We start from the raw sequence: 14,543 nt of genomic DNA on the forward strand, positions 1-14,543 counted from the left end.
ATTCCCAAGCTAATGATCACAGTCTACTATCTCATGTCCTCAACAATATTTAGTTATTTATTGACCAGTATGGAAGTTCTGCAAAACTTTTTAGACTTAAAGTTCCTCTAATAGAAGTGTGAATTCAGGCAAGATCAGATAAAGCTAACTTTATCTGGTAAAGCAGTGTTCATAGATACATGCAATTTAGGGTGAAAAACAGCCTTGGTTGCTCTCCAGAGGCAACCCTGCAGATGCCAGGGTAGAGGATGATAGCACGGTACCTGCATGGCTAGTAATCAAGTGATATCTATAGAAGAAACATGATGATAGTCCACAAAGCAGGACCATCACATAGCACTTTTCACTACTGTGCCTCACAGCTGGGAGATTTAGGTTGCATATTCTTAACAGACACAATCTTGCCGTTGCTTCCATCAGCTCAGTCCCCAGGCTCTTCAGAGAGCAGATGAATAATTCCATTTGCAGGACATGATACCCAGCTCTTCACTTCTGGGGCACTGTACCATTACTGGCACTGAAGTTAAGATAATCACAGATGAATGGTCATGTAGTTTGTCCACATGATGACACAATCCCTAAGGTCATTATTTGCAGAGAGCTCCAATCAGCAAATCAGACATTACAATGACCTTAAAGCTAATCTTCTCACGTAACAAAGAGACTTTTGTGGCAGAAGATTAATTATTTGTCCTGGCAAACTTGGATGATACCTCTATTGTTGTACTTAATGGTGGCTATGAGCTCTAAAAAGCAAAGGAAAGAAAAACAAACAACAACAACCAACCAAACAAACAACAGCAAAGCATTTAATAGCATTGCCTCCCCTGTGGTATATCCTGTTCCAGCCTGCTCTCACCTTAAAACTTGCAAATGGCTTTTACAAGAAAGAGATTCTGAAGCTTTTATGGTTGTTTTGAAAAGAGACTTCATCATCACACTGACTGGCAGCAGGGAAAAGCAACTTAGGAAACTGCTTTTTCAAGGAGTATGTGAGCAATACTCTAACAGGAAAAATGTGATAATGCCACAGCAAATGCAGAAAGAAAAATTTCAGAACCATCAAACAGCTGATTCAAATTGAAAGATGTTAAACAGGATTTGACCAGAACTAGCTTGCACATTTTCTACATTGCATTCTGAAAAATACTCCTTCAAAACGTGCAAAGCTGGTGAAACTATTTCAGTTATCAGTAAAGGAATGGTAAAAATAAAAGTATATGGGGCACGAAAAATGATGTTTATACAGCCATGAGATTTTAAAATTCAATCATAAATTTTAAAATTAAGTTCAGGTTTGAAAATACATACAGTCCTTCACAAAAATGTCTATACTGAGGTTCATCATTGCAGTTTGGGTACATGATCTTCAAAACTGTTAACTATTCAACAGCATTGAAAGTGAATGAAGGATGGTACTCAAACTACACCTGAGTATTTGTAAATGGACTTGAATATATTTTCTTCATAAGTCCTTTTTAACTCAGATATGAAGATGTTGTCGATACTGCCTTTTTTTATTCATAAAATAAGAAATTCTTCCTCCCAGGTCTTCATTCCTATCCTACAAAAATTTTATTAGTAAGTACACATACTCCCGAAATTATCTCTACCATTATAAAGAATATGTTTTGTTTCCTCATGGTTATGATACTATAAGCACTGAATGCATAGTCTTCCTGAGTAGTGTGATAAATTGTGATCTATCTTTCCACAGAGCATTTACAATTCCATTATTACTTCATATCGAAATATTTTAAAAATATTTTTATTTTTTTAACTTTAAATTAAATTTTTTAACTTTTTAACTTTAACATATACGTTGCTGTTTAGAAGAGGATGCTTTTGGTTCTCAAATGTCTGATTGAAATTTGCCATAACTTGCAATGAATACAACTAAACTGTGAGGTTTATTTCATACATATCTATAACAGGCACAGAAGAATAATATAGGTGAAGTCATGATTTCATGTGGTAAATGAACAAGGTACAATACTAAATTATCCTTTGAAATTTCAAGTGTTAGAATATCATTTCTGTCTTCTGTCAGTTTCACAAATCTATTTCTTCCTTTCAAAAAATTAAAAATTGCAAGTGCCTAAGTATTGCATCATTTTCCATTGCTTAGCATTTGTTTTGCTGTTCTACAGATACAAAAGGAAACATATCTTGTGCAGTAGTAGGCCATCCTTTCTCCCACACCCGTCACACAGCATTGATGAAGTCAGCAGGAATGGAACGTGCTGCACAGCTCCAGGCTGCCAGCCATGGGCCAGCAGGCTCCTGCAGCCAGGGCTGCATTTACTACACCCTGTTGTACAGCAGCCATCACTTTGCTGGGAACAACTTCTGCTTCCCATGGAGCGGGAGGTCAGGTAGCTTGTTCAGAGAAAGCAGTTCTCTTTTCTATCAAGCATCTTGATGCTAGAAAACACAGCTAGCAAGCGTGTTCCAAAATGAAGCCTGCAGGCTGAGAGGAAGAACATTTACAATATGGAATTGATCCATTTTAAGCGTTCTAGTTGGCAAACGTGCTAAAGTACTTTAAAAAAAGTAGGGGGGGGGGATTGAGGGAGGGAGACTAGAGTCTGCAGCAGATAATCTGGCATGAATCAGGAACAATATTTTGTAGGTGGGCCCAGTACAAAGCAAGGTCCATTAGGCTCAAAGGACACTGCAACAGAACAATGGAAGCAGACAGGAAGTCTGCACAAATAAATATGCCCATTGGGCCAGTGCCACTGCCTAGCATGGCATAGATACATACAGAAGGATTATACACTAAATGGTGCAAACACAGTCCAGTCCATCTGTCATAAACATTAAGTCCAAAGGCCACAGGTGCAAATTGCACTAAAAAGTAAAAATTACACCCAGACAGAGACCACTTCATGTAATATGGAGAAGTAAAAAAAAGGCAAACCAAACCAAACTAAAGAAGTGATTTGTTTCTAATCAATAAATGTTCTCAGAACAACCTTGTCTGTCCTTGGTGATTTCTGCTTCTTTCTTTCCCTCTGTCATTGTACATGTATTATATACATGTATACATGCATAACATATATTTTATTTCACAAAAACGCTTTGAGCATTCAAGACCAATTTTAAATCAGTTAAATAAATCTACTTGATTTTTGGGCAAAACCATAGACAATTTAAAGTGAGATTCAGTCCTTTAGCGTGTTGAGAAGATGTGTTTTCCCTTTGGAAGCAGAATCTTAGACTCCAGGTATAGTTTGAGGAATATACACATAATAAAAAACTTAGTGAAAAGGAGGAGAATATGCTCTTCTCTCTCTCATAGTCCAGATAAACAGAAGGGAAGTTGCCATTCAGTTAAGCTTCACAATGAAGCAAAGAATTTCTGCTCTTTAGACATTTTACATAACACTTGTGGGTGACACTGATGTCTTACAGTGAATCATCTTGAATATGTGCTCTGTATCTCTGTAGATTATGTATCTAACGCTCTCTACATGTCTACACACCAAAGAAAGTCCTTATAGAGGGTTTTATCTTCCCTAGTCTTCTTATTTCAGAAAAATCACAGGCTGGTAACCAAACAATCAGGGCTAAAAGGGAGCAGGCTAATGAAGAAGAGTTCTAAGTAAAGTCCATCCAAGAGAAATGAGTCTCCAGATAAAACACTGAGGTTCCAATATTTTATGTTTAGTTACCAAATCAACTGTATCTCAAGCCTGTGGAAATCAGAATTTCATGTTTGTCCTTCTGTAGGAGCAAACTGTTAGTTGCTGAATAAGTACTTCTTATGTTGTCAGCTGATTAAATGCCAATTCTCTAGCAGCACAGAGTTTTAAAATTTCAACCAAAAGCAATACATCTTTAATGGAGTGCAGATACCATTAGACTCCTGGTTTAATAAACAAACAAAAGCCATGCAAGAATATCATCATATTCCAGCAGTATAATTCCATTTAAATCCTTGGCAACCCTATTGTTGTAATGCAAAAATAAGTAGTTTTATTCGTACAAAAATCTCCTGAACTTTTTTCCTCCACAAGAACAGGTATTATCTATCCATCTTATTCAGCATCACACATTTTACCTCATTCACTTCACTGGTGAAATCTGGTCTCCACAAATTACGGAATAAACCTGATACCTTTGTGATAGCACTAGCCATAAGATTACACAAACAGGTGAATAGGATGTCCTGCATTTTCTCCTTCTTCTGGCCAGACTTTTATTGTACTTGCAGCCAAATATTGTAAAGATTTAATGTTACAGAAACCATATCCTGGTCTGCATCAAAAGAAGCAAGGTCAGCAGGTCTAGGGAAGTGATTCTCCCTGCTCTGCTCTGGTGACACCCTACCTGGGATGGGGCTTTGAGCAACCTGGACTAGGGGAAGGAGTTCCATGGCAGGGACTAGATGTTCTTGAAGATCCCTTCCAACCCAAACCATTCTATGATTCTATGAAAGGAGTCAACTGGATGTTATTTCAAAAATACTAAAGCAGCATTCAGGAACTCAAAGTCCTATAGTTTTCAAATTTTTAAGAGGTGAATAAGTTAATGTGATACTAGAAAGTGTTTGATTTGAATATGATGAATTAACTCTTTAAAAGAGAGAATGATGAACAGCATCAATCTCATTTCCCCAAAGTCTCAAATTGAAAGCATTTAGGAGAATGTTAAAATAAACAAACAAAAAGATCTCAATGTATAAACACTGATTTCTAAGACCTATTTCTCTACCTAATACCAGAGGATTATAGTATTCCGGTTATCATTTTTGCCTTCACGCTCTGGCGACATCCAGTTTCCCATAGCCTGAACACACTCCTATTTTGATTAACAGAGGACTAGACAAAGTCTCCATTATTTTGCTGTTCCATGTGTTATAACCCAATATCTTTACAGGTGTTTATTCCTGCCCTGTTGTTGCATCAATAGCTGTGACTTCAGCTGCTCCTACTTGCTCTGCTTCCCCCTGTCCTCCATGACCAGGAACAACCACAATAAAGTTTCTTCTCTCACTGAGTAGGACTGCTTGTTAAATTACAAGGAGATAAGGAAATATTGTTCTAATATTTTCACTTCCAAACAAAAATGCATCAGAATTTTTGATTTCTCTGACACACTTCTTTCTTCCTCAGCAAAAAAGTTCACATCAAACTTCAGAGGAAAAGCACAAAACCAGGACATAAACAGCATCAAATCAAATCAAGGCATGGTTCATAATCCATACACCATCCATTCCCTACCAACAGCATTCAATATTCTGGCAGAGTACCTGTACTCAGTAAATGTCCTACATGTTAGGAGATATGACAAGAACCCCTCCCCTGAAGGGATCATCGCAGCATTCACAGGAGGTTCAGAGACCTGTATAAGCCAAATTTGATGTTTTTTCATTATTACCTATGTGAAAACAATACTTTGCCTTAAAATGTGCAGCAGTATCCCTACTGCCTAACTGCAAGACAATCTCTTACATTTAGAGATTCGTTAGATCTTAATAAACCAGTCTCACCTGATACACTGAAATAGGTGAGCTCACTTAGGAGGAAGAAGGTACTATTCACTTGCAAGAAAACTATTATTTAAAAATTTCCTCAGTATTGCTCTACCTAAACGTGTTTTTGTTGTTGTTGTTGTTTCTTTGTTTTTCTTCTTCAGATTAAACAAGCCCTGCATTCTTAGAGTCTCTTCACAAGGCATATACTACCACCTCTGATCAACTTGGTAGCTCTCCACTGAACTCATCCCATTCATTCCAGTTGATGAATATCTTTCTGTCTTGTCTGGGTGTACCCAGAACTGGATGCAATGTTCTAGATGTGGCCTAATTAGTACCAACTTAAGGGAAATAATAACTTTCTTAAATCAACTAGCTATTTTTCTGTTAATACAGTACAGTGCTCCATCAGCCTTCATCACTGCCAGCATACAGTGTTTAGCCCACTGTACACCAGGACACTTATTAAACAGGACAGGTTCCAGGATAGATCCCCAAGAAACTCCACATATCACAGGCACAGAGGCAGAGTATGAACCATTAGCTACCACCCTTTCAGTCTGGTGACCCCTCCAGTTTTACGCTCATCTAGTAGTCCATCCATCTACTCTTTAACACTAGACCTTGAACATGAAAAACTGTGGGAGACTGTGCTGAAAAACTTGCTAAATTCAAAGCAGATAACATCCCCTGCTCTCCTTAACTATGAATCTAGTTGTCATCATGTAATGCAATAGGGTTGATCAACAATTAAAAACTACTACTCCCAATCACTCTTTTCTCCCTTCATTTTCTCAGAAATGGCTTCCAAGAAGACCAGCTCCATGATTTGCCCAATGAGTCTTCACTGTTTCATCCATATGGCCTTTTTTGAAGATGGGTACAATCCTTCTCCTATCACTTGGTACCTTCTTCGATCTCTACAACTTTTCAAAGATGGTAGTGCCCTTGCAAAGACATCATCCAGTTCTTTCAACACCCTTTGTACAGCCCATCAGGGAACTGGATGTGCCAAGTTCTTGCAAATAAATCCCGAATCAATCTTCATCTCCTGTTGGTTGTTCTCCTCTTCTTTGAACCCTGCCTTTAGACATAGAGCCAGTTGATGATGACTGAAGTGAAGAAGTTTTGAGTATTTCAGCCTTACTTGGTTTTGCTCTCACTAAATTGCCTGTCCCATTCAAGCAGCAGGCACACATTTTGCTTCTTCAGCTTTTTCCTATCCATTTAGTGGTAGCAGCTCTTCCTGTTGCACTTGATGTGCCTTGCAAGTGTCAATTTCTGCTGAGCTTTTGCTTACCTAATACCATACTGACATGTCAGGTTAACATTTCTCTATTCCTCTTTTGCAGCTTGAGCATGTCTCCCATCTTCTGTATACTGCCTCTTTGTTTTGGAGATACATCACAGATTCCCTGTTTAGCCAGTCTGATCTTGTGATATTTCTACTCTCATCCTGCCAGATTCAGATTATTCTTAGCCACTTGTTATTCAAAGGACAAAAAGGGATGTTCTGGATCTCACAGAACTGAGTCCTGTACTTCTTTACATCAGGTGGTTTTACACAGTATACACTGACTTTATTCCTGACACTTTCTGATTCCCAGCATGAAGATCCTTGCTACCTTTCTCCTAAGTTATGTAGATCTGCCAGATTTATTCACTGCTCAGATCAAATGTTAGGAGATCTGATGTGTTCAGATTCAAGTGCCACCCAAAACCATTAAAAAATCAGGTATGACAGAAGTGGTGTTTCCACTGCAGATGGAAGAAAGATTATAAAACCTGTTGTACTCAGGGTACCAAAACCTGCCTATCCTCAAAGAAACATATGACCCTGCAAAATGATGGTGTCCACAACTGCAACATGAGCTCCAAAGGAGATCTTGCTGAACCAAAGTCTATAAACTCAGCCTGCACCATATTGGCAACATAAACTGCTGAAAACCTTGTCTGTAGTTTGATACCACAACTCTGTTTTATTTTGTCACATACTATGTATAAGTATTCACATTTTCTGTGGTCATCTTTACCACCAGCATTATACCACCAGAAAATCTTTACTCATACATTTTCTTTGAAACAGTGTAAATCTGCAAGGAAAGTGGAATATTGTTTGACACATGCAATCATGTGATTAACACTTCTTTTGGAGCACTACTAATAAAATTATTTACAAGGAAAAAAAATGCAATATTTCTGTGAATCAGGTTCACAGGAAATGACATGTGGTTCTACTCCATGCTGTTTAAAGCAGGTAGTATTTTTTAGGACCATATTCCACATTCCATTCAATATTAATTAAATATTTTCTTAAATTTTAATGCCTTAATTTCTTAAACAAAATGCATGTCAATATGAACTTGTTGATACCTCCAAAAATATTAATGAGCTGCCAAGAATTGTCCAGAGAAACTTAGTAATATGTTCTGCATGTATTCATATTATATATATTCATATGCAAATCATAAGTATTCTGATAAAAAGTCAATACGTATAAACATAGATTAAAAATTTTCAGAAAGGCACATGTATTTTTTTTGGACCAACAAAAAACTTGCATTTTTACTGTGTTGGGAAAATCTAGTACATACACCTCAATTTGAGATTTGCTCTTAAAATACAAAAGGAAAAAGTAAGACTGTGTGCTTGTTAAATATTGTAAGGCCTATTATTAATGTTCCCTGACAGTATATTGAGCAATCACAAACATAGACTATGTGAGCTCCTTTTGTGATAAAATCGTTATTCTACAGTTAGGGACAAATTCTATACTTAGGGTCAAATCCTCTTTCAGAATAGACATGTTAAAAACATAAAGGTCTTCAAAAATGCTTAGCTTGTAACCAGATCATGAATATGTTCTACAATATATATATATATATTTCTTATTTGTCTTACAGTTAAGCCGACAGAGTGAATTTTGACCTCTTAGAAATGCATAGTTATGAGAGAAATAATGCAGAAATTGTCTATGAAAAGGAAGTGATTTTCAGGGTTTCTAGAAAGCCTTAATTCCTTCTATACCTCAGTTTTAATGCTGAAATTATAAAGGTTACAGGTCCTCATCCTCAGGTCACCATGTACAATAACTTTTTTCTGGTATTGGGATATATAAGACACTATGTCTTGGGTCGAGCATCCTATTGACATCAATGGGAGGTGAAGAATATCAAGAGGACATGAGAGTATAAAGTTGATTCTTGACATATGATAAAATGAGTAAATGAAAAACAAAAACCTAATATTTATTTGAGCTACACAGCGAAAAGGACAGGTAATACATTCTCAACAGAACTTTAGGACAAAATGAAACAAAACAAAACAAAACAAACAAACAAAAAAATCAGCTATGCTGCCCAGTCTAATATGATCAGGGAGAAGCACTATTATGGATCAAAACAAAATTGACTCTACATATATGCATCACTAAAATGGTTGATCTGCCAAAAGTGAAACCGTTATATTGATATATAATACATTTTCATGAATTATACCAATCCTTTAGGCTGGTACTTTACTCCTCATATGGGTGAATAATATCTTCTCCCTCCTTGGGGAATTTTGAAGTTACAATTTCTTTGACAATGTTTATCATTCTAATTTATTGGCTCTAATTTATTTTAGGTTATTTTGCAATCTGCAGATTGATAACGTAATTACAAGTAAGGAACCTTAATTAACTCAATTTCTAGTGCAAATGCCACAGTGTCCTTGTTTATATGCAGAGATTTTTCACTAGTGAAGCTATCTCAATTACAGATCACCACTGACTGAATTGAATTAGTGCTATTTCCATCTGGACAGAAGCTCACAATTTTTTGATACATGCTTAAGCAGAACACACAGCTTTATAGTTCAATGACAGTTCTTTCCATATCGGGTAGTGCAAAAATATTAGTCACCACTACACACACACAGACACAGACACACACAGACACACACACACGGAGAAATCTATCCCTGATTTGGAAACAAACAAACACACACCATAAAACTTAGCTATATGGTGATAGGATAATTGCACAGCTACTTTACAGGGAAGAATTAAAAAATAAAAAATCGTGGAGATCAGAAAAGAGGGGCAAAATGAGAATATAATGTTACTATACCTATAAGAATGTATGAGAGTCATATCACAATCAAGAAAATAATAAACATTAAAATCTAGCAAGAGACTGAGAACTTCAGTGGTAAGATAGACCTTCTGTTCATTAATCATGAACAGCTCTGCTGTAATCTTTTATATTTGGTCTGGATACAGATAAGAATAGCAAACTTCTAACATAACATTATACTTGATTGAAATATATGTTTCCAGCAACATTATTTTGGTCCCCGAATTTTGGGGTTTTATATCCCATATTTTACAGAAAAAGGCAGACCAGATGTTCATGAAATTTAACATGTAAACAAACTTAATTGAAGCAATACAAATACTTGGACGTTTGGACTTTAACATCAACTGGCTAAAACCAGATTATTTAGTACTATAAGAACCACCTCAATCTTTGCACTACTTTTCAGGAAAGGCACTTGATGGGGGGAGCTCCCCCTCACAAGTGCTAATGAAGAGTATCAGTTACTGTAAATGAGTACCTCCACTGTGGCTCAGCAAAATATGATTTCTCACAACCTTTACACCCAGCAGAAACTCAGATGTATGCGAAAAAGTATATAGGAAAATATTATGTGCCAAAATAGTATGAACATCAAAAATTTATCTGGGGAAGGAAGCTGGTTTGGACTTTGGCATTCAAATTTATCTACTTAAAACACAACCAAAGCCAACTGTGAAATCTGTAGTAAATGTTGTTTCTTCACTCCCCTTCAAATGAAAGTAATTGAACTGAATCAAAACCAAGCCTTTGGTAAAAATTTTAGGCTTAAATTGGGAGTTGTCATTTAACACCCCATCACTCATATGTCTCCTGTTAAATTGGACTCTCTGTTATGAAAGAAAAGATTATTTCTAAGTTTCCCTTGTTTCAGGGGAAAAAAAAAGGGGAGGGGGGAACAGAAACGAGCCTGTACAGCTCTTGACCTTATCACTGATTCACAAATATTTCTATTGACTGCCAAAACCAAAATTTTACACTACATCTGTAAAGGGTGTTCTTTTATAAGAAATTCAACTGTACTGGATTGTAAGACCTGTATGTGAAGCTACAGTGACAAAAGTGGGGAAAAACATGTCACAGGCCAGATACAAAAGAGTCATTTATCTCTAACTCCTTCCCACCTCAGTTTATGCTGTTGCTGCTTTGAAGTTATAAGGGAATTTCTTCCCTGCAGTAATCCCTTCTTACAGCTCTCCAAACATTCACACTTACACCATTTGACTCCAGTAGCATACAACAGAATACCCTGTGAGAAAGCGTTGCGGTGTAGTACTTGTCACCTTTAAGTGCTTGAGAAAACATGTAAAATAAAACGTGTTTTTCAAAGATGCTGGATACTTTCCAATGCCTCTGTAATCCATTTAAAGAAGAGCATGGAAGGTAAGCAGAACAAGTGAAGAGAATTTTCAAAAATGTTTACAATTCATATAGTTCTATTCTCTCTTCTCTCTGAAGGAACTGGGAAAACTCTCCCTAAGCTCATAGACAGCAGATGTAAGTCAGCATTGAAACCAAAATAGAACATTATTTTTATCTGGTGATAAAATTCTTAGGAATTTTTTTTTTTAATATTCAACAATTAGAATTTAATAGCAAGGTAGTTTTCAAAGTACTTAGTACATTCCACAAGGAAACAGATTGGGAACATGCAAGTTGCTCTTTCTAGATCCACAAAAAGCAGTTCTGAACAGAAGCTTTTCAGAGATGAGCTTTTGCAGCTAATACGTGTTGAAGGATCTTTTCATGCACAGACTATATAGGCTGATTCTTTTCCTTGCTTTAAATCACAAAAGGAAACCGCGAGCAAACAATGGCTTTAAAAAGTGAAACAAAAGATAATTCAACTTTATACACAAGGTCTGTTTGCCTCCCTTACTCTCTCTGTGTTACACACACACACACACATTTATGTATTTACAAGGAAAGGAAGATAGAAACTTTAAAACCAACCCTTAATTTCAGTTATCCAAATTTGCTACCTAAAATGAGAAAAAAAAACTTTTTTTTTTTTTCTTTTTTAAATTCAAGTATCTAAAAACTTGATTCCTGGAAATAATCCGTTCTCATAATTTACTACACAGCCATCAGCTAAATGCATTCGTTGCTGCAAAATGTATAATAAGTATTACACGTTACTTTCTGTAATAATTACACAAAATAAGCAACTTTCCATGAGCTATAACATGCTACAAAATGCATGTTGTCGCTTATATTCCTCTGCTTAAGCAGTCTGTCATTACCATACTGTCCCAAGTATTTTTAAACTGTCGTTTTGAAGAGGATGACTGTGAACGACTGTAAGCCTTTACCATTTTATTTTTAATGGAAAAGTTAAAAATCAAAAGTACAGAGTATAAATACACAAAGCTTTTTTACATAGCACTCCACTTCCATTTCAACACTCTGTACTGACCTCTACTGGTTAATCCTCTGTAGTCTTTGCAGTCTCTTGTTTAACTTCAGGGATAAAATAAACTCTTATCCCCCCACCTTGCTAACTTCTCTCTGACAGAAATTCAAAAGAGATCAAGCTTCCAACTATTTGTGGTAGCTTATACATAGGAGATGAGACACTATGGAAAATCATCATTAAAAACAACAACAACAACAAAACTAAGAGGTGTAGAAAGATATTAAAATCGGAAAACTCCATGTTAACACTTTGGGTGTATTTTTTATGATTGAATAATTCATCACATTTGTTTTATTTGCTGTCCCATGTCCGTATCATTAGCTGTTTGGCATAAAGTCTGTATTTGTATTTTACAGTACCCAGCGTCTGACCCATGATTAGGACCAGAAGTATTACTGCAACACAAATAACAAAGTTGTGAATATAAATTCATCATCTTCAGTCATCCTCATTTGACAGACTTCTGCTTCAGAGAACATGTTTGTCTCTAGAAGCCTCTTCAGAGAAAACATTTGCTCTAATTAGGACGGAGCTGGCAGCTTATCTACCACACACCAGTGGATCAAAGTACAGTAGCAAGTTTGACATTATAAAAGTGTCACTGTGAATGCTTTGTCAAACCCAAGTCATTTCCCTGTCTTACTGGGAGCAGGGACGTGGTCACCTTATCTTTTATATTACTAAGTCAAGTTTGATCAATCTACATTCTAACTTTTTACAAGAAAAAAGCCTTAGTTCTTTATGTGCCTTACAGTAAAAAGCAACTCAGGTTAGTCATAAGTAACTAACAAATTTTTCCATGCTCATTTACCAAAGAGCACTTTCATTGTCAGCAGCACTCATGGTGCAAAACTTTCCAATTTTAACAACTTATTTTTAGATTTCTTTGTTATGCAAGTATTCAAGTATGAATAACAGCTTTATATATCGTGAGAACTTCATTTCCTTTCACTACTCTATCAGTGACTCCAAACAATTTTTTGTTTGTTTTTGGTAAGTCACCTGTTCTGGCTGAAAAAAACACGATTGTTCAGTACCAAAACAATGAAGCTTTGTTGTTCTGTTGGTATACACACTAAAGCACATCACATATTGTTAATTCAGTTTCAGAACAGCAAGATGGCTATTATTCATGAAGCTATTTTGTGTAATAATGCACTTTTCTTCCTTTTTTCATAAAACCCCTTTAGATCCTAAACATAAACAGATCACTCAGATAATTGAGCCCGAGCCTATTATAAATAAATAGCTGAACTACATCTGTTCTTAAAAAAACAAACAAAAACAAACAACAACAACAAAAAAACAAAACAAAATCTTCCATGACTTCTTGAACTCTCAGCTTTCAGATCTCTCTCCCTTCCTCTACTGCTGCTAAACCTTGCATCGCCGCATCGTAAAGCTGTCAGTACTTGGGAACACGAGCAACAAATCAGAGAAATCCAGAAGAGCCGCAATCAAGCAGTGCTTTCCTCTCGATGCCGGGGGAACGTGGGATGCCAGCACCCGCGTTTGCCCCGCACTGGCCAGCAGAGGGAGGAGAGGGGGTGACCGCACAGCCGCTAATCCGCCGAGCTACATCGCCCAGGAACCCGTTTGCTGTGGGTCCAAGCAAAACTACAAACAGCAGTCCCAGTTGTAATGTCTGTTACGAAAACCCGCATGATCTTGCCCACAAAATGCACTTTTTTTTTTTTTCCTTCTTACCTTCACCTAGGGAGTCAGTGCAGGTGTCCAGAAGGTCGCTGTCTCCTGGTCTTGCTGGGTTTACCACCGCTCCGGTTCTCGTGCTGCTGCTTCTAGGACCTGGCTGAAGAACTGGACCTGATCCGCCTATTCTCTTCTGTGTTAGAAAGAAAACAATTTGATGTTCTATCACTAGAACTGGGCCTTTGCTCAGTGCATCAGAGAAGTACATAACTGTTCTGAGATTTGCAAATAAGTGTCTTTTTCCACAAGTGGGAAACAGAAAATCTAATTAAGACTTACTATAACTTACGAAGGAGTGAAAGACATTGATTTTCAATGAAAAAAAAGTGTTGGCTGGATCACAGTGAAACCATCTTCTTTTCAAGAGACATTTTAAAGCGGTATTTTCAGTCAGTTCTGTGCAAAATATTCCACAACAGCCCCAATAACTTTTTTCCTTACCTCTGGTATCCCAGTGAGGTCACATTCTGTTAAAAACATCCTGTCAAGCTTGGTACAAAAGGGTTCCAAAGAATCAGAATGCAGAAGCTATGTAACTTGCTGACTAACTTTGCTCTGTGTTATTTACCAACCACACAAAGAAAATGCTGTCTATTCAAAACACAGTTCAAAACTCTCTTCACAGAAAGTGAGTGAACAAACAGTCCCATGTCCGATGCTGTAGTCACATCTCCCATGAGGCCCAGTGATAGCTCTGGGGCATGGGACGGAGTGACACCACCAGCACTCACTACAAGGCACTTCTGTAAACAACTTGTGTGTGTGTGTGCAGAGAAGGAGGAGGAGGAGGCGGGTGTCACTTTATCTTAAGATTATG

At 37.0% G+C, this 14,543-nt stretch overlaps 1 protein-coding gene across 4 annotated transcripts in view; it reads right to left on the reverse strand.

The window, feature by feature from the left end:
- ST18 (ST18 C2H2C-type zinc finger transcription factor) overlaps positions 1-14,305 on the reverse strand; it is a 172,948-nt gene extending 158,643 nt beyond the window's left edge. For 3 of the 4 annotated variants that reach the window (XM_040550416.1, XM_040550413.1, XM_040550417.1), the window contains exons 1-2: positions 14,168-14,305; positions 13,724-13,859 (exon numbers count right to left, since the gene is read on the reverse strand). The gene's annotated coding sequence lies outside the window, so the exon portion shown is untranslated. Of the gene's footprint in view, positions 1-13,723; positions 13,860-14,015; positions 14,077-14,167 lie in introns of those variants that run through there. The other variant, XM_040550414.1, reaches the window with a different exon arrangement.
- Positions 14,306-14,543: the final 238 nt, after the last annotated feature.

The sequence above is a fragment of the Cygnus olor genome, chromosome 2 (genome assembly GCF_009769625.2).
Source record: "Cygnus olor isolate bCygOlo1 chromosome 2, bCygOlo1.pri.v2, whole genome shotgun sequence".
In the NCBI taxonomy this organism is placed as follows: domain Eukaryota; kingdom Metazoa; phylum Chordata; class Aves; order Anseriformes; family Anatidae; genus Cygnus; species Cygnus olor.